This window comes from Balaenoptera borealis (genome assembly GCF_965194805.1).
Source record: "Balaenoptera borealis genome assembly, chromosome: 14".
Taxonomy (NCBI): Eukaryota; Metazoa; Chordata; class Mammalia; order Artiodactyla; family Balaenopteridae; genus Balaenoptera; species Balaenoptera borealis.
The window spans coordinates 35,546,956-35,572,382 of NC_138875.1; the positions used below are offsets into that span (position 1 = coordinate 35,546,956).

The 25,427-nt window shown below is 36.6% G+C and overlaps 1 long non-coding RNA gene across 1 annotated transcript; it reads right to left on the reverse strand.

Annotated features, from left to right (window-relative positions):
• Window positions 1–563: 563 nt before the first annotated feature.
• Window positions 564–24,582, reverse strand: LOC309610904. Its single transcript, XR_014234222.1, has 2 exons — window positions 1,281–24,582; window positions 564–1,243 (listed from the first exon to the last, which is right to left on the reverse strand). It is a non-coding gene; the product is annotated as an uncharacterized lncRNA (long non-coding RNA).
• Window positions 24,583–25,427: the final 845 nt, after the last annotated feature.

A 25,427-nucleotide genomic window follows, 5' to 3' on the forward strand; every position in this document is an offset into this window, starting at 1 on the left:
TTAAGTGGTTGATTAAATAGACTTGAAAGTACCATAATATGAAGTTTGTGTAATTGCCATCTTCTCTATTTTACACATCCCTGACAAGGACCTGTGAGCCTTAGAGTCTGATGATTGTTTCATTTAAGAAAGCCATGTAGGACGATTCTTGGAAATATGTTGGCTTTCTGTTTTCATTACAAGCAAATATGGAGCTCCTTTCAGACTAAAAATCAAACTTATAACTCCCAGCTAATATTGTGGCCAGCACATTTATTTTTGATAGAAACGAATGTCAATTTAATTGCAAATGAGGCACTCTCCTTAGACTCATGGCAAATTGCAATCCTGGCCCTCAGTTCTGAAAGCTTGGGTTTTTCGTGCTGGATTTTCCTGAGCTGGCTTAGAAAATAACGTTCTGAGTTTCACCAAGCAATATTTAAAAAGGCATCCTGTGCAGATGGTTTTATGGAGATGTGAATGAAAATGAGTTGAAGATGTCTCAAAGCAGCTGTAGTCTCTCATTCAGAGCAACCAAAGACATCAGAGACACTGCATGAAATCAGAGGACGTGGCCATCTTCCTTATCAGGGAGCTAAATTTCCTATCAATGAAAAGAGCTTCTTTCTTTTAATGTGATCAAGATGGGTCCCTTAGGGTCATAGTTGAAGTACGTTAGTGGAGAGATTAAAGCCTACCTTCTGCTCATCTATGTTTAACCTGAACACAAAAGATTAAGAAGATTTTAGACTGGTGAGCTGACTCATTCTTATTCTCTCTCTCTCTCTCTCTCTCTCCATGAACACTGAATTTATCATTTAAATGTTAAAAAGGGAAACCAGATGCTATAGTTATTAACTTTTGGAATCAACTATAATCTTCCTATTAAATTCTTCCATCCAGGTACAGGCAATTATTTGCTTGATCTTGGGGTGCAGAAAATGCAGGCACACAGGGTTTCAGAAAGTCCAGTTTAACAAGACAGGTGGGTAACTAATAATGTGGAAAATTACCTGCAGATTGAGGATATTGGGAATGACTAATGGCCAAAACTAAGTGAGTAAATTAGTTGCAAAATGATACCATTTGCAGTAGTTGTGTGAACGGGGGACAGGAAAGCACAGTGGCATGTGGCAGTGAGCAGAGCTGAACAAAGTTTGAATGTGGCCCAGACACAGGAAAGCATGCCGTCTACTTATGCCTTCCCCCACCCCCACCCCTGCCCTGTGGCTGCCTCTGGCCTTCATTTACTTATCTACTTTTGCTCATCTACTCATCTACTTTTGCTTATCTACTTTTACTCATTTTGTGCTGGGAGAGTAAGTTTTAACAGTGCCGGCTGTGAAGTCTAGTTAGCTTCATAAAGTCTAACACAAAGTCATCACCAAGGTCAAAGCCATCAGTTACAGAGCTTGAGTTTGCTTCACAAACCCAGTAGATTTCAGACAGTCAAATATGGTCAGAATTTGTAGAAAAGGGCACAGGGTGGGCTTTGGAACAATCAAAACTTAAGGTTGACTGTTATTAATTAGAAATGTGTTGGTATTATCCTCTAAGACAGGTTTGTTGAGCAAATATAACATGAAAAACTTTTGTTTAAAGATATTTTAAAATGATGAGTGTCATATAATTGATAGATTTGCTTTATGTGTTGTTTTTTCTCTTTTCCTCATAGAATTTTTAATAAATTGATAGTATGTTTTCAATTCTGTGATGCCTTAAGATAGAAAATACACATATCTTGTTGATATTACATCCATTTTAGAACAGACTTGCTGAGCTACCCATTTTTCCTTCTTCCAGATCCTCTTTGAGGTCCCATCCAGTACTAGCAGTTCAAAGGAGATAACAAATAACATTGCAGTCCATTGTCTAAACTTACCTCAATGACAATAGAATGACACTTGAGACAACTTTAATCAATAAAATGTTATTATTATCTATCTTAGAAACTGTATAAATACAGGAAGATCTTCTCAGATCTAATGTTCTTGCTGCTGAAGTGGTAACCATCTGAAAAGAAGGCTAATTGACTACTTAATCCATTTTCTTTGATAAATGTTTAGTTTAAGCTTACCATGTTCTGCCCATGGTGGTAGAGAGAGGGTATTGAGAGGTGTTTAAGAGAATCACAAAACAAGATGTCTGCCCTCCAAGTACTCATAAAACTAAGATGCTCAATTGTATGAAAAGTGTATCATTAAGTGCTGTATAGTGTAATATATTCCCCTAAGTCACATGGTAGGACATTTAAACTTTCTCCATAGCTAAATTGAAGACATGAAAAACATAATTAACTTTTTTATATCTTCACTATCAAAGAACAGGTTTTCAGTACTTCATGTATAAAAGTCAGCAGTTACCTTATACTCAAGCTGCAGAATATATAGACATATATTTTGGCTGTCTTATCTAACTAACTGGTTTAAAACTTCCTTGTGTTGACTTTACTAGTAGACACTGTCCTTCTCCAGGTGAGTTGATCTATCTGTCCAATAAAAGGGCTACATAATTCCCTGAGTGTTTTGATGACCAAACAATTCATGGACTTTTGTAACATGGCATGAAAGACTTCAGACTACAATGCTAAAATCCATGGATTAATCCCCTTTTCAATGTTCTTTCTACAGTAGTTGGTAATTCAGGTGGGCAAGGAAGAAGAGCTGCCTTTTGCTGAAATCTGTCCTTTGATATTTTTAGGATTAAAATATGAGTCACAGGCCTAGAGAACAAGAGTCCAAAAGGACAAAAAACACTCTATTGCATTAGGGCATGCACATCTCAGTTTAGTAGGGCATTTTAACCATTGCAATGAGCATTATATGAAACAAAACTGCAACTTCATTAGCAGTTACCAAGTAGAACATAATTCCTTTAAAATGTACTTACTGGTTTACATACTTGATATGAAGTCAGATCTTTTCCTTGTGTAGTTTACATGCTATGGTGATACACAATATACAGATGAGAAAGATAAAAAATTAAAAACATGCTTTTGTAAAATGCTTTTAATTTGTTAGAAGACTTTGACATTTATTATCCAATTCATCAAAATTTTACTTCCAATGTTGAATTCATAATCTTCTATCCAAAGCAGTCACCTCCCCTGCTTTTCTTCCTTGTTTTAGTTAGTCATACCTAAATCTTGGAAGCCATCTTGATTAGCTATAAAGTACTATTCTACAATGTCTCTTACACCTGAAACTTTGTTTCCATTTCTATTGCTGCTATTCCATTTATTACTATAAAATTTTCCTGAATCTTCTCCCATCATTGTTTACCGATTTTAAAAAAAGTATCCCAAGAGGATAGAACTTATCTGCAGCAGGGTGATTTTCATACTCAAAAAAGTGCATCCTCATTGTCTACAAAACAAAGTTCATGTTACTAGTCAATCATTCAAGGTAGATGGAATCAACTTTGCAGGAATTCTCTATCTGTACCATCTGATTTAGGATTGAAACTGAATTTTAAGATAGATATACTCTTTTCTACTCTCTTTACTTCTTTTTCTTTTTCTGCTACACCTATGTTGTAGGACTTTTTTTATTGTTTCCGAAGAACTAGTGACTGCCTCTGAAAATGGTCTCTTCCTCTACTTGACATCGGCTGGTTTAAACATGTTCATGAATCATTCCTCCAATTCTTAGTAAGTAAGACAGGGTCAGGAGGCAGAGTTTAACTGGCTGCTGTTCTTGTAACTTTGGTTGGTATTGTAAGTCAGATGTAATCAAGGGAAATATAGTCAGTTACAACAACATGTTCCCTGCACTTGGGATGCAGAGCAGCACTGCCCTGTTCTTAGCTTCCTACCTTCATATCTTCACACTGAGAGGAGTGCATGTTTTCTCAATAAACCAATGGATTATATTATGACAAGTGATCAGTTTTAGTGAGAAAAAAAAGGTTTTTTTGCCTTGAAGCATGTGAAATTTTAGGATGAACAGGAATTACTTGTTCAACTACGAGGGACCTGGCATGAGGAAGCAGGGGCTCTGCAAAGACTAGATAGAACAGGAGAGAGGGAGGCTGACCAAATGAAGGATGGAGGCCCTGGGCACCAATGGGAAGAAAACTCTAAATGAAATGAAGAGGCTGCTGGGAATAGTAATAGATTGTTATTTCTTTTTGTATCATATCTCTACTTTAAGGTAGTTCTCAATCGATTATCTCCTAAATGGTATTTCCAGTTCTTGACTCTGTGAACCTGTTGTGGCCACTGTATATAAAAAAGAAGGACCCCTCACATAAAATTTGCTTTGCTGTCAAAACTAATGACACCACACACAGGCACATACACACCAAGAGAACATGAAAAAGTTTATTTCTCACATAATGAGGTTTTCTAGGGAAAGCAGGGTGGCTCCCAAAAAGATATGAAAATTGATTGAGAGATCAGAAAAGGAGACTGACTGAAGGTTTTTATGTTGTTTAGGAGTGGTAGCTGGGATGAGGCCTTGCATGTATGTGCAGAAGATTGCCTTGTTTCAACTTCCCACCTGTGTCAAATAAGGGAGTGCCTAAGGTTAAATATCAGCTTGTCCAAATGTGGGGCATAAGCAGAAAAAGGAGGGGTGAGGCTTAATAGCTGTCAGCAGGTAAACATCAAAAAGTAGAGTCTGACTCTTTATTACAGAGACATAACTGCCTGAGTGAAGTATCAAAGGTGGTGGTTAAAGTGGTCCAGCTCAATGGGGAGAAGCATTTTACCACTGATATTGTTTAAGATTGCTGGTGACTGGTGATAATAGAAGGCATATCAAATTTTAACCAAGCCTTTATTATTAAATATTTTTTCTGGAGAAAGAGTACCCCCTCTTATCTGCACATCTCCCAAAACATTCTCTCCCCACTACCCTGGTATATTTGTAGCTACAGGAACACAGAGTCTCTGTCTTTTATTCTACAAAAATATTTCCCCATTGTATCTAAGGCTGGACCCTCAAAATAGATCCATGAGGTGGTTTGACCTTGTAGAGGGGTGTGGCAAAAGTTTGGGGTAAGTTTCTGCAATAGATGTTGCAGACTCCTACAAAAGCAGTCATCTTTTATTCACGCAGAAGTAGTATCCTTAACTTCCACAATCTAACAGAACTTTGTTCTTATCTCATGGATATTGTCATACCTTGATTATATTATAGTTATTGTGTGCTTTTGAATTTTTCTGTAAACTTTTTATTTGGGGATAATTTTAGATGTCTAGAAGAGTTGCAAAAATAGTACAGAAGTTTCTATATAGCTCGTACTCAGTTTCCTCTAATGTCAATATTTGACATTACCATGGTTTTTGTCAAACTAGAAAACCATTATCGGTGCATTAAAGTCCAGACGTTATCTGACTTCCCAGATTTTTCACTAATGACTTTTAAAAATGTTTTGTTCCAAGATCCAGAACAGCACATTGCATGTGTTTATCATGTCTCTTTAGTCTACTCTGGTCTGTGACAGTGTCTCAATCTTAACTTGTTTTTCATTACCTTGACAATTTGAGGATAACTGGTCAGATATTTTATAGGATGTCCTTCAATTTAGGTTTGACGTTGATCTCATGGTTAGTTTGGAGTTATGTACTTTTGGGAGGAATACGATGAAGGTGAAGTGCCTTTTTCATCATATCATACCAGGGGATGCTAGCTTTCATTTGTTTTAATATTTCTTCTGCTAGACTCTACAAAAGCTCTTTGAGGTGAGGAAGTATGGATTTTTCACTTTTATATCCTTTCAACCTGGTTAATAAAATGTTTTCTAGATAGAAGGTACTCAATATGTGTTTCCTGAATTAATTAAAAAATGAATACATTCTCATACTACTTCCTATTTGAAGGAAAGGGTAGGGAGTGTAAAATTTTAAATTAGAGTCAAGAAAAAGGAGACCCAGGACATAAAGTTGGTAATTAGCCCTGTTAGAACAAGAAAACAGGTTTTTGGCACTTGCATATTTATGCCCAAATCACGGAATCAAACTGATTTCTATTGGTAAGTGGCATGCCTAGTTCCTCAAATCCCAGAGTTTGCTTTTAGAAAGGAATTGATTAGTTTTCTGCTTGGCAAAACCCCCAAAATTCAGGGAAGTGAGCCCGCAGTACAATTTTATTTTTTATTTATTTATTTTTACTGTTAGGGTAATTAAAAAAAAAATTATTGGAGTATAGCTGCTTTACAATGCTGCATTAGTTTCTACTGTACAGAAAAGTGAATCAGCTATACGTATACATGTATCCCTTCTTTTCTGGATTTCCTTCCCATTTAGGTCACCACAGAGCACTGAGTAGACTTATGTGTGCTATACTCTAGGTTCTCATTAGATATCTATTTTATACATAGTATCAATAGTGTATATATGTCAATCCCAATCTCCCAGTTCATCCCACTCCCCCTTCTCCCTTGGTCTCCATACGTTTGTTCTCTATGTTTGTGTCTCTATTTCTGCTTTGTAAATAAGTTCATCTCTACCAATTTTTTTCAGATATAACATATATGCATTAATATATGATATTTGTTTTTCTCTTTCTGTCTTACTTCACTCTGTATGACAGTACGATTTTAAAAGTTAGGGAAATTAGTATGTTAGCTGATGTGGTATACTGCTCAGATATACCCATTTAAAATCAGCTTTAGGATATAACATTCATGGGGGATTTCAAGATTTCTACTGGTCCAGGAAGAGTAGATATTTGTGACCTTGAATCTTTTAACTTTTTCTGAATGTTAGCTGTTTCATCTGTTTGCATCATATTTGCTCAGGCTCAGGATTAAAATTGAAGACACATCTCATCTCCTGAGGAATTCGGGGGTTCAGCATTGACTTTTTAGTCTTTAGCATACCAATTTTCCCTGCCATCCAGAGTTTTATATATGAATATTCTTTGAACCCATTTGATGTGAACCAGAAAACTAAGATAAAACCCTCTCATTCAAGAAGCAGACACACGGACAAGGAATGCTGCCGTGAACGTGCATTTCTTGAAATACTTTCTGTAATTCCCTGAAGTCCTATAACATTCCTTGACATCAGTGAAAATTATTAGTTTTGTTCTGTGCTGTCGTGTATCATGGTTACCTCTAATTGAAATGGAGGTGTTCCGAATAGCACAATCAGTTAAGAATCTTGCCAAGTGCCTCATTTAGATAATTTATAGTAGGATTCGAGGCTGATGAGTTCAGAGCCCATGAGTCCCCAGAGTCCTTAATCTTTGATCATATTTTGTGGTGGGACAATGCTTGATGAGAGCGGACTTTGAAGATAACTGCTCCCTGCAAATGTATTTATCAAATACCAGTGTTCCTAGCAAAGTGATTTGAGATGGGGATTACCTATCACTGGAAATGAACCACAAGGAGTATCTTAATTTGAAGAAAGTACAGGCTTGATACTTTTTAATAAATTCCTGATATTGAATAAAACGTAACACAGCTCTCAAGTTTAAATGACTTTTTTCATTAGAGACAAGTAAAAAGTTGGAAAAGGGCTAAGAAAGAAATGAAGGAATTAATATCTTTGAAAAAGATTCTGCTGAGAAGTGGCAATGATAAGGGTAAAAAAAAAGTCACTCTGCATCAACTCAGGGACATAGTCCAGTCCTATTTTCCATGTATTACACCAGGAGTTTTCAAAGTGGGGTATACCAAGTTCAGGAAATTTGCAACACAATACCTTAGGGCATGATAATAAATTATTAAAACATGATAGTTCATTTTTTTAATCTCAGCCTACACTGAGGGAATTTGTTTTATAGTGTATATAATATTTTATAGTAAAATGCATATAAATAGATATATAAATATACATTTACTGGGAGTGCATAGTGTAATTTTTAAAAATTGAGATAGAAGTGTGATGAGAACATTTTGGGGAACAGTGTCAGACCATCCTGGTATGACTTGTGGTAGAGTGAGACTGTCCTTTAAAGTGGAAATATCTTTCTAAATATTCATCTTTTCTTTCATTTATCTATGGATGTTTACTACCCATGGATATACCTGAACACTTTCTAAATCTGTGTCGTTAGCTTGTGTTATTTCTTGAACTGAGCTTCATATGCTTACTAAACCCTGAAAAGTGGTATTACCATAATTTATTATATTTTTATTTCAAGATTTATTGCATAGGAGTGCTCACACTCATTTTAATGCTCCGGTTTCATTCAGAGTTTCAGGCTTCTTTTTTCTATTACTTTTTATAATCTTATGAATGATGAGTATAAATACTTTTTAATTAGTCTTCATATAATCAATTTCTCCATTTGATCTTTGACACTTTCCATTGTTTGAAACTTCTTGAGTTATTTTTACCAGAGTACTTTGCAGTATTAAAGATATAGACATATATAAAATATTGGTTTAAAAATGTATGTCACTATTAGTGTTTAGATAGTATGACTTTATTTATTCTTTCATTTAACACATATTTATTGAGTATACAGTTTCTGCCTTAAATGTGCTAAGACATGATTATTAACTTTGCACAGAATATAGGCTGATAAGAAATAGGTCTTTCCTTTCTTCACCTGTGATAAGAGCTATGAATTAGAGATGCAAAGAAGAAAGCCTGATTTAGAGGTCAAAAAAGGTTTCTAATGGAAATTCTTACACTTAGGTGAAGATGATGATGCTCAGTATGATGATACATGATGATGATGAATATGATGATACTATGCAAATTTGTATTGAATACTTCTAAGTATCAAGCATTCTCCTGAGCACTTTCTGTGAATTAATTCATATAATCCTCATAGTAACCCTAAGAATTACTTTGTATTATTTTCCTCATACTTCAAGTGAGGAGATTAGATAACAAAAATGTAATAATTTATCCATAGTCAAACAACTATCATGTGGTGAAACTAAAATTTGTATATTATCTACCTGATTCCAGACAACATTTTTAACCACCAAGATAGCTGTACTACCAAATAGAACTAAAGGACAATAGGAGTAAGACTGAGATCTTAAAATAGTTGAATCTTGAAGAAAGTAGCACATGTGATTAAAATAAAAAAGAATGCAGGATATGAAATTTGGAGAAAATGTAAGACAGGCAAGAGAGGAATGGGGGGAGTAGACCATGGATTGACTTGCAGGATATGTGAGGGATTTTTATTTATATTATGAAGATGATGGAAAGACATTTAAGGGTTTTAAATATATGTGGTGTATAGGGGTGCATATTGTTTGTGCATGTGAAGATAGCTGGTATTCAAAAGATTATTCTGACCTCCATACTGGGAATGGACAGCCATAGGCCAAATGTGGAGGTAGACCAATATCAACCAGGAGATTATAATAGTCCTTAGAAATATGATTTGGTGGCTTAGAATAGGATGGCAATGATGGAGATAAGGAGAAGGAAATCTATTTCTATATGTTTTTTCAGGACTTAAAACCAACTGGATCAGTGATGTGTTAGATATGAGGAAGGAGGAAAGTGGAGTTATGGAAGAAATCTTAAAGTTTCTGCTTTGTATAACTGGATGAACCACGTTTTCATTGCCAAGTTCAAAACCACTGAAAAAGTAATAAACCAAAGGCAATTGTGGGTGGCAAAAAAAAAAAAAAAAAAAAAAAAAAAAAAAGACACTAAACTGAGCCTTAAAGAATGCCAACTTCCTGGTTGGGAAGTGGATAAAAATCCTATAAGAGGGGCTAGGGTGCAATAATTAGGAAGGTTGTGAGAAAATCAAAAAGTGTAATTAAGGAAGTTAAGGGAAAAGTTTGGACTAAGAAGGAGGGAGTGGTAAATGGTCAATCAATTGAATGATATTCAGAGGTCAAGAAAAAGGGCACATGGTTTCGAATTTAGTGTCATAGGTGTCTGCATAAAACTTTCAGTCTTGTTAATGTGTCAAATATTCTAAACTTTGACTCAAGCACTGATTGTGTACACTTTATATTCTGAAGCTTTTAGTTTATTTACTTGTAATTTAGAAAAATAAGAGAAGAAGAGAATTATGATAATCTCTGAAGTTCTTCCTAGTGTTAAAATTCTATAATAACAGCTAAACTAATTAAATACAGACAATAGAAGTACAAATATCAAGAGAAGTTTGGCATTCACTGAAAAGATTCCTTTGTAACAGGGCCTACTTTACTAATAAATATTTTTCAAAATAACCCTGATTATATCCAAACACAGACGATAAAAATGGTTGAGTGTTCCAACTGGAAAACTATGAACTGAACAAACTGCTAATATTTGCAGAGATAGCCTCCTTTCAATGATTAAGGAGAAAAAAGTCCTGGAAAAGAAGAGGCCATCTACTTTCACTGGAATCAGCTGGAAAACTGCACCTACAGGCAAGACCTTTAGTAGTAACACAGCTATTTTGGGAGTTTTGTTGTAACAATTGTAGGGGTGGGAAAGAGGACTAAGAAAAGAACGTTATTGTAAATTACAGTAATATCAGTTTGTTGCCAAAGTAATCAGAAATCTCAGACATTTTACTTGATTCAAAGTAGTCTATCATTTCAAATGAGATACATTTATTTTGTTTATAAGCTACATACTACATTAAGAGATAAAGGGCAATATAATAAGAGACCCACAAAAGATAAAGTAGTAAGTCACAGCTTGCCCATAGTAAGCCTCAGTTTCCTGGTCTGTATATTAGGGGTATTTATAGATAAACAATTGGATCATAAAAACTTTTTTAAGGATTCATTCATTTACACAGATTGTTTTTCTGTGTAAATACATGTTTATTTTATGTCATTGTTTTGTGGGGCACTGGGGCCTTCCTTCTTGAACTTACATCTCAGTTGAGGAAACAAGCAAGTAAATAAACTTTGTCAACACAGAGTTAAGGGGTCCCTACACAGGAGTACTCATCTAGATAAATCAGAAGAGTCTTCCCAGAGGAAGTGATATGTAAGCTGGGTCTTAGAGATGAATAGCCAAGAAGCAGTAGGTGTGGGGGGATAGAAGGGCCAGTCAGTGGGATTGTGTCTTGGTCTTCTTGGGATGCTATAACAAAGTACCATAGACTAGGTAGCTTACAAACAACAGAAATTTATTTTTTATAGTTCTGAAAGTGGGATGTCCAAGATCAGTGTACTAGTATGGTCAAGTTCTGGTGAGCACCTTCTTTCAGGCTGGGGAAGCTAGCTCTTTCATGACTCTTATAAGGGCACTAATCTCCATCATGAGGGTTCCACTCATGACCCCATCTAATCCTAATACCTTCCAAAGGCCACACACTGTAATACCATCATGTAGGGGGGTAGGGTTTCAATAAATGAATTTCGGGGGACACAGGCATTTAGTCCTTAACATATGTGGAACAAACAAGGAGGAAAATATAGTGCTTTCCATCAAGACCAAGTAGAGTTTGAAGTGTCATAGAATATTCAAGTGGATAGGTTTAGTTGGAGGTTGGATATATATGTGATTAGACTTCAGGAGAGATTTTAGAAAGTAAGAAAGGTAATAACTGACTCAATGGAAGTAGAATTGATGTTTTCCAGGGGGAAAGGGGAGAAAAAACCCTGAGGGATATATCATACAAACAATAAGCAGATGAATAGAGAAAATAAAGGAAATTTAAAAGTAGAAGAGGGAAAAAAATAATAAGTACAGTTTAGAGACATAGATGCCAAATGTAGAAAAATCTTTCAAGAGAAAAGGAGTTGTCAACAATGCCAAATGATATAATAAAGATAAATTTATTGGATTTACTAAATACAAAACCACTGACATATTTTGCAAAAAGAATTTTTTTGGTCATGGAGTTAAATACCATGTTGTTTTGCTCTGAGACATGAGAGGGATACTAGGCAAAGAGTAAGGACATTTGCATCAAGAAACTCGTCTGTATTAGGTTATTTGATTCATTTCAGTGCTGACAGTGTAACCGAGCAGAACCCTAAGGAGCCTTCCCAGAACAAACCACCCCCTCCCCCTGTCCCCAGCCTGCCTTTTGTCTGTAGAAAAAACTTTAGTCAAAGAATAAATTTAATGAGAGAAGTGAGAAAATGCAGAAAGAAAGGAAAACAGTCATTAAACAAAGTCAAGGACCTTTATTTCCTCCTCAAGTGCTATAGATAGTATTCTGAGCCATGTCCTTTGAGCTGTTTTGCAGGTACTGAAAACCCCACAGATGGAAGAAGTTAACTGTATGCTGCCCACAAACACATAGACCCCAGACTGATTGGAACCAGATGGTTGATGATGGTGAGTCCCAATTACCTTACCACCAACCAATCAGAAGAATATCCATGAGCTGATCACACATCCCACAACCCCCCTCCTTTACCCTCACTTTAAAACATTTCTTTGAAAACCTTCGGGGAGTTTGGGCCTTTTAAGCATTAGTTGCCTGGACTCCTTACTTGGCACCCTGCAATAAATGCTGCAATTTCCTTCAGCACAACCCTGTGTCAGTAGATTGGTTTTACTGCGCTTGGGCAAGTGGACCCAAGTTTGGTTCTTAACAGTAGGTGCCTATAAGAGAAGAAGCTAAAAAGTGTGCATGATTGAAGAAGGGGTTATCTGAAGAGAGTTAATTTCTTCTGGAGAAATTTTCTTTTCTCTCTGCAGAAAAGAGAAAGATGCACATTTGGATAAATTATATTCTAATAACTGACTGGCTTAAATAGAGAAGCAGTGTTGTTACATGCTTCATTTGGTTAGAAAGTGATCATTTCTTTGAACCGCCTCAATAAATCATTTCCATGGGGAACTCAGCTTAAGGAACCATGGAGTATCAGGAGTAAAGTGAAAAGGTCAACAGAAAGGTAAACACACACACACACACACACACACCCACACACACCCCAGATGAAATATTGTTCACATAAACAAATACACAGTAGACCCACAATCCTATACATTTCTGGGCAGAGGTGTAAAAGATGAATACATGAACAAGATGATCAAATATCCAAAGATAGTACACTGCTGCCCCTAACTTCAAGACAACCAATCAATTCAGTGTGAAAAATCCATTAACCTCTGTTTCTGGCAACTTATAGACACAGACAAAGCAGTCAGACAAACTTGGACTTTTCACTTTGCAGTTGATGGGGTTGTTGTCCTATAGACTCAGATGAAAATATTCATTTTATTAAACCAAGACTTCTCCCCAACCCCCATCACACAAATCTCCACATTTTTATTTTTCTCATGTTAAAGCCTTCATAAATAACCAATTTATCAGCTAGCCAAGTAAGGGTGGTGGAAGCCATAGGGAAAGAAATGTCTTTTGTTTTTTGGCATAAGTACCCTTTTGAATTCACAACAGTATGTGAGCACGCTCACAGCATTTCAATATAACATTAGAGTGTGAAAGAGAAAAGGCAATGATCACCCTGAGAGAAATGCTATTGAGAATAACAGGAAAAAAGTCATTTTCTTCATGGTGAGATTCTCAAAGTAATTCCATGGCAGAAAAGTCAAGGTAAATATTTACTCCAAGTTTCTTAGAACCTGCAGGAGGCTAAAACCTTCAGTATTTCTATTTTAATATTTATCTCATGCTTTCGTAAATTAGTTTCATGACCATCATTTCCCAAAGGGTCACTATTTTAGAAAATTAGTGCATGGGGACAATGCTCTGATGCTGGTATGGAATAAAAGTTTCTTTTTTTTTTTCAATATGAAGAAAAATATCCCCATTGGCCCTTTGGCATAGTTGAAATCTGGCTTTTCTGTATATGTTCTGGTTCTCTCACCCAGAGCTTGGGTCACCCATGTCACATGGGAAAATACATAATACTTAGCTATTTAGTTTGTGAAGAAAATAGAAAGTAATCCCTGTGAGGAAAATATCAGAATGGAGGGGTAGTGGTTAAGCCACTGAAGAAGTAAACTTAAATATTGCAAAGTATTGTTGCGTTTTCAGGGTCCAATGGCATAAAACTCCTGTGAGTGTTTAATTTCTGCCTTAACGAAGGGGTACAAAGAAATTATGTGATGTAAAACAAATTATTTTTGCTTTCTCTCTCCTCTGCCACTATGCTCAGCTCTGTGAACATTATCTGAATCTATCATAATAGAAGCTGTACATGAGTATTTAGGTGGTGTTTCTTTTGAATTTACTCAAGGGTACAAAATTGTCAATCATTTATCAATGTAAAAATCAAACAATGAACTTATTTTGTATTAAATCAAGTGTCTCTGAGTGTATGAGTGTATGTAGAAGTTACTTTTCATTTTCCTTAAAATTCTTAAATCAGTGCTGTTTGATGTCAGCCAGATTTTGGAAAGGAATAAATGAAGCAGGAAGGAAGAGTGAAGTTGTCTATATCCTCTTCTTTGCAAGGAATCAACGGAGATTGTGGAGAAAAGAAACCACAGAGACAGCTATAAGGCAGCAGCCAAAAGACTTAAGAGCAAATTTTGATACATTATTTATCTGGATTACAGTTGGTTACATCACAGTTTTGAGGTAAAAGTTTAAGATTGCAGGTTAGATAAAATCCAGTATTTGAACTGTGCCTTCACCACTTAATATTAGTGTAATCTTCAGCAAGTTGCTTTAACTCCATGAACCACAGTTTTCTCATCAATAAAATTGAGGTGATAATATCTACCCTATTGAGTTGCTAGGAAGGTCAAATAAAATAAAGCTTGTGAAAATCCTTTATAAATTATAAGAAGTTATACAAATATTAGGAATATTACATGTTGAAAAATCTTCAAATATATATAATCTTAAAGATTTTTCCCACATTTTATTTATAAAAGAGATATATGTGGATGGCTTGATTTCCCAACTACTTTACTGACAGAACACCCAGTGTCTCCCTCTTGACTATTGAAAAACACCCAGGGCGACACGTAGTCCTAAAAGGGAGCTGTGTTCAGTTTTCAGTTTATAATTGGAAAAGAGTTGGGATCTGATCAGTCCACTATTGCCAGAATTTCTTGCCGTGACGTGGTATTGCTGCTAAAAATTGATAACACACAATCTGCCTGCTTGTGCTGGGCCACTGCTGATATCCCATTAAGGCTGACATGGCTTTGCAGGGAGGACAGTCCTACTCATGCTAAACTCAACCAAATGCTCTGCATTGACTGCAGCAATTAGAGAGTTCTAATCTTTTCTATAGATAGTTCACATTTTCATTTCTGTATCTTCCAAGGCATAGCCAGGCCCAAAAGACCCAATTCACTTCAAGTCTACTATCAACCACATCACAGACCCAGAACTGTCATCCTTTTCTCCTACACTCCTTGTACTGTGATACACTCTCTTGTCCTATGGGATGAATGAATTTGAATTTGGGATAATTTACTTCTCTAAGAATATCTTCTAAAATCATTTTGTTACCGAATCCAAGCTCATACTGCTTGCAGAATGACAGACTGATAAATCGAGAGACAAGTTGTTGGAGCAAGAAATAGCAACTTTACTCAGAAAGCCAGCAGACTGAGAAGATGCTCAACTAGTGTCCCAAAGAACCATCTTACCAGAGTTAGAATTCAGGCTTCTTTTATACTAAATGGGGAGGGGGTATGGCTGGTTGTTGCAAACTTCTTCCTGCTGGAATCCTTTGTTCTTGCAGTTGTCCATGTAGGTCTGGTAACAAAGTTTTTATAAACTTCCAAAAATACAAATTTTATTCTTTGTTCTGCAACTTTTTATCTCTATATGAATAGGAAAATGTCTGAAGGCTAGAGCCTTGAGAATGGGCTACCTCATATATTTCAGGCTACAGGAAACATTCTTTTACAAAAGATGCAGAGCCAGCGTGCCTAAGCACAGGAACAGAGTACAAAGGTTAGAGCTAAAGGAATAGAATCAATATGGAGTCAAGTTAGTTCTGCTACAATGTCAATAAACTCCACACCTACCTTTCAGGAGAACCACTTTTAGCCATCTCCAGAAGATCTTCTTTCATGCAAGAAGATAAAACAAAGACCAAGCAAAACAAAACTCTTAAATTTAATTTCACCCCTCCAGTAGGATACATAATTAACTCAGTTTGCTATAGCTCAAGAATTTTGAAGATCCCATGTATTAGTTGGTAATACAAGATGCTATAACAAACAAACCCCAGAATTTTAGCAGCTTAAAACAATATACATTTACTACTTTCTCATGTAACTACCCAGTGTGGCTCCATTATGCAATACATTAGGGCAGAGAAAATATCTTGGCTATTTAAATTGCTTCATAAGTGATGTCACCTATGCTCACACTTTATTGATGAAGACCACTCAACCCCTTCTCAATCCAGGAAGTGGAAGTGGGGGCATTGGGAAATAAAGTCCTTGGCTAGATAACTGCTAAGTAACAACAACATAATAACATACAAAGGAAGCATGAGACTTGTAGACAGTAAAGTATCTTTGCAACATGATGTTTATGCTGCTGCCCTCTGAGCTCTTTAAATTTTTCCACAGTAAAACCAATATCCGTCCTTGCAACTCATCTGCCCTCCCTTTTTGATGTTCTAGGAGAGGAGTCAAACCCCAGATTCCAAATTTGGCTGATACAAGTTAACTACAAGTGCATTTTAAAGAGGACCCAGCCTTGTGCAAGATCCTAAAGGAACTCTGGCATTTGAACTTTGAATTTAAGGCTACATGACTTATGGAGGGATGTGCTACTAAAAGGCTGAGAGTCAGAGAGAAACTAAGCAACACTGAGCCCACCAGCAATTCCTAGGTTCCAATTTTGTGAGGAATATTGAAAAATATTACAACTATTATCAGTGAGTTTATTTAAATTATCTATTGGGATAATCAATTAGTTTAGACATTAAGAGTTTGTAAGCTTTAGGTGATCATTGTATTCACTATGAATAAAATTGTGTACATGATTCTGAAATCTACTACCAGTTTTTCTCCTAACTTACTTTCTGATAGAAAGGCTAACAGTACATATATGGGACTCTAGTGGATTCAATGAAAGAGTGACTATAACAAAGGACATTCTTGCCTTACGATACTTATGTTGTAACTTTTATTTTGATAAATCAGTGAGACACAGTCTTTCCAAATTCATCTGATACCATTAGTCTTTTAATTTTTTCTTTTCCTTTTCATATTCCAGAGTTTTTCCAGGCTTCCAGGCTACCAGGCTCTGTGCTAGATGTTCCCTCTGCTGGGTCTTCCCTTTTCCTGCTTCTTGGCATCGTCAACTCTTCTCATGCTTTAACAGCCTCAACATTCATCTCTCTGATCACAGCATCTAAAGTCACATTCCCCCAAACTCACAGTTTCTCTAGAAGTTTTCCATCAGTACCATCTTATCTGAAATTATTTATGCAGTCATGAATCTCTGGTTATATAGTCACATATTCAGTTGCTCTAGAAATGGAGCTTTCTGCTTTACTTCTTTTTTTTTTTTTTCTATAACCAAACTGATTCCTGTTTAAAAAGCAGAAACTTTATCTCAGTACATTTAGGAACACCCCTGCCTCTTCTTCCCTCCTCACCAGACTCCAAATGGCAACTAAATTTTAGGGATTCCCCAAATGACCCTTGTTAGGTGGTAGGATGTGGTGTGTATGTGAGAGGAATCTTGTTATTTGTCCTTTTCTGTGAAACTAAATGAAACTTGAGCTTCATGACTCCTCCATGTCTTTGTATCCATTTCTGTGTTCTTTGTATTAAAAGAGAATTGTGTAAGCTTTAGGTCCCACAAAGCTGAACCTACTCCTAACAATATCCTTAGAAAGGCCATAGAAATAAACACTGTATTTTAAACTAATTAATCCATCTATACAAGTCTCATTTTTCACTTGGGGAGCTTCAAATTATCTCTGTCATTTGAGGGAGGCTTGACAGTTCTACTGAGATGTTTATCCCAAAGAAAAAAGCCTTTGTGACCACAGTGGCTGTGTTTAAAAGACTGATGACTCTCATGCAAAAGTGAGGTACAATATATTTTGATAACTCCAAAGGAAGAAATTAGACAGAGAAGGAAACAAAGAAGGGAGCAGGGTTATTGGGGACCACATATGTGCCAGGCACTTTACATTTCCTCATTACTTCTTACAGACAGGGAAATATATGATAGATACTTTATTTACATCTCTTTACAGAGTAAAAAAATAAATTAAAAAAAACTTCAGAAGAATTGAATTTCCTTCCCAAGGTCACTACTAGATATAGTAAGTGGGCAAACAGACACATTCACTCCTTTATGATTCTAAATCTTTACAGGTGCAATAAATGCCCTGTGGAATGTATCTCTGTTACTACAATATGCTTAAGAACAGAACTGTTATATAGTATGAATATCACATTTATTTTTTAATAATAAAATGATATTTCTTACATTTATGTGAATTGCACATTCTAGACATATTATTGAAATATCCTGTTTTGACCACAGCAACCACACAAATAGGCAAATTAAATAGAAACACAAATAAGTAGATGTATGTACATAAATTACCTTTTGTACCAGAGACATGGGGAAAAAACTGTGCACACAACAATGCCACCTGTGGCCGTAAGAGAACCATTCTGAAAAAAGATAGAGGAAATAAAATTGGATCGTAGAATGTGGATGGGCATGGCAGGGGTGGGAATCTAATGGCCAGAGAAGAGAAATCTGCTTTTGAAAGAGGGATAAAGGGAGCAATATAAAAAACAAACTCACAATGAAAAGATTCAAAATAAAATATAGTGAAGCTCTTCCATTATTTTGAGTCCCATAGGAGCCTGCAAAACAACAACTTGCTGTCAGAATGAAACTCTGAGTGTTCCCATCAGAACTCAGTTACATTAAACAGGAGGAGCAGTTCTCAACGTATTATGCTGCTGTCATTTCTTGGTAAATCCATGTCATTAGCATTGATTTCTCAAGGAGAGATTAAAAGAGATTTAGTTAGGAGAGTAAGGCAGGAGTGGATATTATCCAAGCTAGTGCAGCTCTGGGTCTCAGAGATGACATTTTCCTCTCTGCTTCATTAACTTGCAGAGCTTGTCGAACTTCGGCTGTTTCTAATTAATTCTTTTACTGGCTTTTTTGAGTGTGTATCATCGCTGGCAAACCATATAAAATGAAGAAATCTCTCTAAGGTTTTACCCTTTTAATTATTATTTTTATTGCTTAAATGAAGCACCAGAATTGCAAATGTTGACATTTTGGTTTATTCTAGTTATTAGAGTTTTCAAAGAGGGGAAAAGAATAAAGAAAGGAAGAGGAGGAGGGGAAGCATGAGGAGGAGAGGTGGTGTTGAGCAGAGGAAATGAGGTGAGGTTGGGTCTCAATTGTGCAGACAAACACTGAACAGGGAAAAACAAACAGGTTTGTCTAAAGTGACCTCCATGATGATTTTGCTCTTGTGAAAAAGAAAAGGAAATGAAATATCATTAGAGGTAATTCCTAGTGGTCTCTTACACCAGCCAGTGCTCAGATTACACAGGGCTTGATGCTGCATGTGACATTTATTTTGATGTAAACAAGTAGTTCCAAATATGGTACACCGTCTTTTTGTGTCCATTTGTTTGTTTCCATTTGAGTATTAGAAATACAGAGCATAACTTTTGGGAAAAATAAACTTCAATTAAAACAAATTAGTTAACAAGTAAATTTGCTTTGGTGATACACAGAGCAGTTGCTGAGAAAAGCCACCTCTGGCGGGCCTAAGAAGTCAGTTTCAACCAATATTAATTGAACATCTATGTAAAAAATACTATGTTGGATATGTGTATAGCTTGACTGTTATAAGGAAACTCTAGAGAAATCTGTCTTTTAGTATTTTAGGTTGAGTCTGTAATATAAGATGCATTCAAATAAAAATGTAACACACATTATTGCCAATAGTCTCCTTCCCATATATTGAAAAGAAGTTTGATTTACAAGTGCATTTTTGAAGTTGGGAGGCATTTTTCCCACAGAAAAGTATTTTAGACATGGTGTATTAGTTCCCATTCCACTCACAAAAGCCTATTTAAGTCATAATGTAGCTGAACTACAGTAATGTCCTAATAACACTATGGAAACTAAATACAAAGCATAACAATGTTTCTATGGCATAATGCATTCAGAATTTAAATTTGTATCTCCAGGAGTGAGTCTCTGCTGCTGTGTTGGAAGGGGAGTTATCTTAGCTCCAAGTCCTCAGGGCCCCTGTCATTTGCACTCAGCAATTCAGCAGGGCAGAACCTGCAGACATGTATATAGAAGTAAGTGCTGAGGCCCAGAAGGGAGGTGTAAGAGCATGGTGGTGAGGAGTCCTGAGAAACGTTGGCTACTGGTCTATATTAATCCCTGAGGGCGTGGCTTGGCCTGACTGGCTCCTGGTTGCCAAGTTGTTTTTCATTTATGTCCCCCAAGGAAAGGATGGGTTTCTATTCTGGCTGTCCCCCAGGATTGGTCTCACAATTTTTCTCTCCTTTTATCCCTGAAGGGATTGCATACTTCTTTTAAGAATTTTTAAGATTTGTTTGCCATTTTTTTTTCTTTTAACTTCTTATGTGAAGGCAAGGAAGATGCAGAAGAAAAGGTTCTTTCCCTTTCTACTTCTATACCCATCTCCTCTCCCCTCAGTGTCCGTTTTCATATTGTAGCTTAGATCTTAAACACAAAGCCAAAATCTATGCATAATCATTTCCATTTCAAAGAACAAAACCAGTCACGCCATTCCAATCTAGGAAAGGAGAGAATTGAGAGGATAACACATTAATATAAAAATAACTCATATTTATTGATCATATACTATGTGACAAGTAGTGTTTTAGGTAATTTGCATGCATTAATTAATTTAATCTTCCTAAAAAGTAAGGACAATTATTATCTCTTGTGTACAGATGAGAAAACTGGAGCACTGCCCAAGACCACAGAGTTTCATAGGCGATGAGGTGATGATACGTTCTTCAAAGGGATGAGGCCCAAGAATTCTGCTGAGACCAGTGCTGAAACCAGAATACCCCTGCTAAGAAAGGCCTTGTTAAGGGAATGTTACTTCCTCCCAACCTACTTTTTTTCCCTAATCATCCATCACAGTTAGTTTAGCACCTACAAGTTTGAATTGACTCTAAATCTAGCAAGGTGAGGTAGCAGGATGAATTTTAGAGTTTCATCTCACGTGTGTAAGAAATACCTTTTCCTTATTTCTCTGTAACTAAATTTTATTTCTAAATATGATTTCCCATCCTACCAAGTGTTTGGAAGTTTAGTTTAGTTGTTCTTGGAATTTCCCTAAGGTGATATAGGATTCTAGGATGTTATGTATGGGTTGAAGATTTGGGGAGATGCTGACACCCCATCATCTATCTATATAGGTTACCTCTGAGGCGTCCATAATTCCTGGGTACATGACCTCTTCAGGCTCCCAGGCTCTATGCTGTCTCAGACTCATGCTTGGGGCTTGGGAATTTTGATTAAGCCTGAGAACCCTGTGCCCAGAACTCACCAACTCTGCTGCCATTCCAATTGGAGGATCTTGCCATTAACCAGCAATGCTGTCCAGATTTAAGGACCAGAGCCTCCTTGCTGTGGAATTTCCAGAACTATCTTTCCCCACATTCTATTTTCACATTTCTTCTTAGTGCTTCTTTCACTTCTTTCACTTGATCTTTGAAAACATTCTACCTTCTCTGAAAAATTTAACCCTTTGAGAAAAAAAAATTAGAAATACTTGTAGGCTACTCCATCCTTCCACCATGAGGATGGTAACAACAGAATCAGAGAAGTAGTTCAATGAAGGGATGGAAAAAAGGAGGCAATAAGGAAGACAAGTAAAAGACAATGTTTTATTAATATTTAAAAATGTTTTCCAATCACAGCAAGAATAAGGAGGGATTACCAGGCAAAGATTAAAAAGTCAGAGAAAAGGAAGATGTAAGGGAAGCCAGTCTCTTGTGGCAGCAACAGTGAGTAATGGGGATTTCTGCAGCCACAGTATCTATTAGGGAGGCACAGACAATTTCTAGCTTTAGGTGAAGAATGGCTGGAATGGAAAGGTTGGATGGTGAAATTACTGAGGAAGGACATGGGGTTTCTTCTGGATTTTAAAAGATGAATAGGATTTGGAAAAGCAGGAACAGAAAGGGAAACATGTTCAATAGCAGACTGTCTAGTAAAATCCAGCATGTGGCTTGAGTAGGGTCAAGTATAGCCCATCAGCAGAGACAAGAGAGTCAAACTAGCACTGGACAAGCATGAAGCTCAGAATAATGTACCTGTCCTTGCTTTGCCACAAACACAACCTTGTGCATGGAGGTCAGGTTTCTCCTGTAGAGCAAGGGAGTTTTCTTCTTGGATCCATTTGCTTCCTTCCACTTCTGCCCTTTTGTGTGTGACACTGAAAAGTGTGATCCACCATCCAGATATTGGGCATGGAAGTTGTCAATCTTCTTACCTGCGAATTATGAAATGGGCACATTGTGTACTCCCTTCTCTCAAGGAATTTACAATCTCAAGGTAAAAATTACCATTAAAAGTAAACATTCAAGGAAGCAAAATATTATTTTTTTCACTTTTCTGGTCTGATTTCCAATGTCATCCTTGCCTTCTTTGATTCCTGGCATAAGCCACAAAACTTACTTTTCAGACTATACCTTTCTTATTGTTCCTCTTTCGTATCTCTGTGAAATTAGTCTCAGTGAGACCGTGGCCATGAGTATAAGTGCGTAGATGACCCAGTGAGGAGCTGGTACAGCTTGTACGGCGGTACTAATGAATTGATTCTCTAAGTACAGAGACGTTGGCATAGAGCGTTTGTTGTGTTCTACGCAGAACAAATTAATTTTCCAGGGTTACAGAATGGTCCAACTCTAAAATGTTTACTTTCACTTCTCTCCGACCCTGGGCTCCATTGTTCACCTCCCTCTTAATAAAACCCAAGAGTTGCAGGCTTCAAACTACATCTTCCCTTTCCTTTGAAATTTCATACAGTTTCCTCCAAGTATCTACAACTTTACAAAGAGACTTCTCTGTAATTTTTTTCAAAGAAATAAACAAAATGCTTGCATGGGGTTTGGCAAGATGGGAGGATTTTTCAGCATCATTCAAAATTATTTCTTTCCAGTATCTTGAGATTTAGTTTAATTATTTTCCATCAGTGTGGTTTTATTTTTATTTATTTATTTTTTTGCCTCCACTGGGAAACAGAGGAGAATTAGAAAAGCTGAGTCTATTTGCACTTGGATTTGCCCTTACATAACCATCAGGTGCTCTGGCAACGGATGCTGCCGAGTTTGAAGGAACACTGGAAAGCAGTCATCTGGAAGAAAATAAATTGGAGATTTTAAAAAGTCTATTTTTTTGCCATAGTGGTTTTCTGAATCAAACACCTTTGACTTCCATGAAGATCATAATGAATAAATACAGAAATGATCCACTGTTGATGAGTGTGTGAGTTTTGGAGAAGGGAGGCAGGGAGGGGCCAGAGAGGAGAATTTGCTGGTGAGTAAAACTTCTTCCAGGCAGGTGGCTAAATCTTGACAAACTGCCAAAGCACTTTAACAGCGGCCACCATTGCTCAAGGCACTCTTCCATGCTTTTAATTTTTCCATACTGAAATACCTTGAGCAAAAGAATCTGCCAGCAACTGCCGTCAATGGACGGTTATATAAATGACAGAGAGGTTGAGTTAGTGTCTGAGCAGGTTAGGCAATAGGTGGGCCTTCTGGTGATGGAGAAACAGCAAGAAACAAGGTGAATGGGGGTGGCTGCATGAACCTGAGTGTCTCAGGAAAGCATGGAATCTGCTCTTTGATCTTCATAGAGGACACAGAAAGTGAAATCTTACTAATTGTGGAACAGGGATCATGCCTATTAGTCCACTGGTATGACTCCCTTGTCTGGCATATAATTATAAATATTAAATATTGATTGAAAAAGTGGAATCGAATTTATTTGGAGTAAGAGTGACTAGAAGGGCACAGTAAGCTGAATTAAACTGGGTGACAAGCTGTAAGCAGTTCCAGTTTGTCTTGAAAGCTGGAGCACTTGGCCTGGAAGTCTGACTTTTAGTTCCACCTCTGCTCTATTTGGCCATGGGACTTTGCATGGCCAGGTGGCTTTTCCAGCCCTTAATATCTTAATCTGTTAAACAAAAATAGCAATAAAGAATGATTAAGTCATGTTTAGCATAACTTCTAGGTCTGATACTCTATTTTATTTTTTTAGGAGAGACTTTCAAAATGGCAGATGTTCAGAGAGGGAAGACAAGAGAAAGTGTGTTAAAACATGATTAAAGATAATATATAAATGCAATCATTGCAAATGGAAATACCAGCATCAATGAGGTTACCTGCCTACAGGAGGAAGTGAGCTATTATAAAACATATCCCTGACTCTCCATTAATATTCACATGATCGAGAATTTATTTTTAAACTCAAGCACTATATGATTTGGCCTATAAATGTGCCATGATGAAATGAGCACCTCAAGCAGGAGCAGCTTTGAGAGAGCATACTATCTTTAGGTAAGTTTAGTAAGACTTACATCTTTAGTTGTTGGTTTCTTTAGTATCTGGAAGATCATTTGCAGGAATAAAAGTCCCCTGAGCCTTCCTTCTTCCTAGCTTACCTGCCCACTCAGCAGGCTTATGTTCATCAGACACACATCCTCATCAACTATGGAAAATATTAATACACAACATGGGACAGAGATTCATTCAAAATGAAATAATCAATATTTTCTTTTGGAAGACTAAGAGATTGTAGGGAAGATCAAACACATAGCCACTAGGGTAATGTAGATTTAAAAATGGCTAAATGTCACTCCCCTTAGAATCCGGGTAACCTCTGTGACTGTTTGTCCAAAAGAATGCAGTGAAAATGACTCTGTGCCAATTTATGGGCATGGGTTTTAAGAGGTAGGAAGTTTACATTCCCTCTTTAAATACTCAAATTTGGAACCTAGCCATCTTTCTATGAGGGGTTTCCAAAAGCCCAACTGATAGGCTCATGTAGAAATGAACTAAGGCTCTGAGCTGAAATGTACAACTGACAGCCAGGACCAGTTTGCCAGCTATATGAGTGAGCCATCTTGGAAATGGATTTTCCAGCCCCAGGAGAGTTGCTTGAACTGACACTGGTGTGGTACAGATAAGCTACTGTAACAAAGCCCTGTGGAAATTACAGCTCTCTGAGAAAAAAAAAAAAAATGATTATTTAAAATATTAACTTATTAAATTTGGAGATGGCTTATTAGGTAGCAATAGGTAAGTGCAGCACCAAGTTTTGTTTTGTTGTTATTATTTCTACATTCTTTTCTCTCCCTAAGTTCATTTAGAATTCTCTCAAACTTAACTCTTCAGAGGGATCTTCTCTGACAATCCTACCTAAAGTCACACACCGCTACCTATTCTCTATAACTTTGCTTTATTTTTTATCAGAGGATGCATTTCTACCTTAATTATTATATGAGTCTATTTATTTATTTCCCTCTGCCTCATTAGTATATAAGATCCATGAGAAGAGGAACTTTCTTTTTGTTTATTGCTGTGTCCTCACTTCCTTGATTAGGGCTTGGCATATAGAAAATGCTTAATAACTATTTGTGAATAAATGCCTGATAAGTGAGATGCAAAGTGCCAG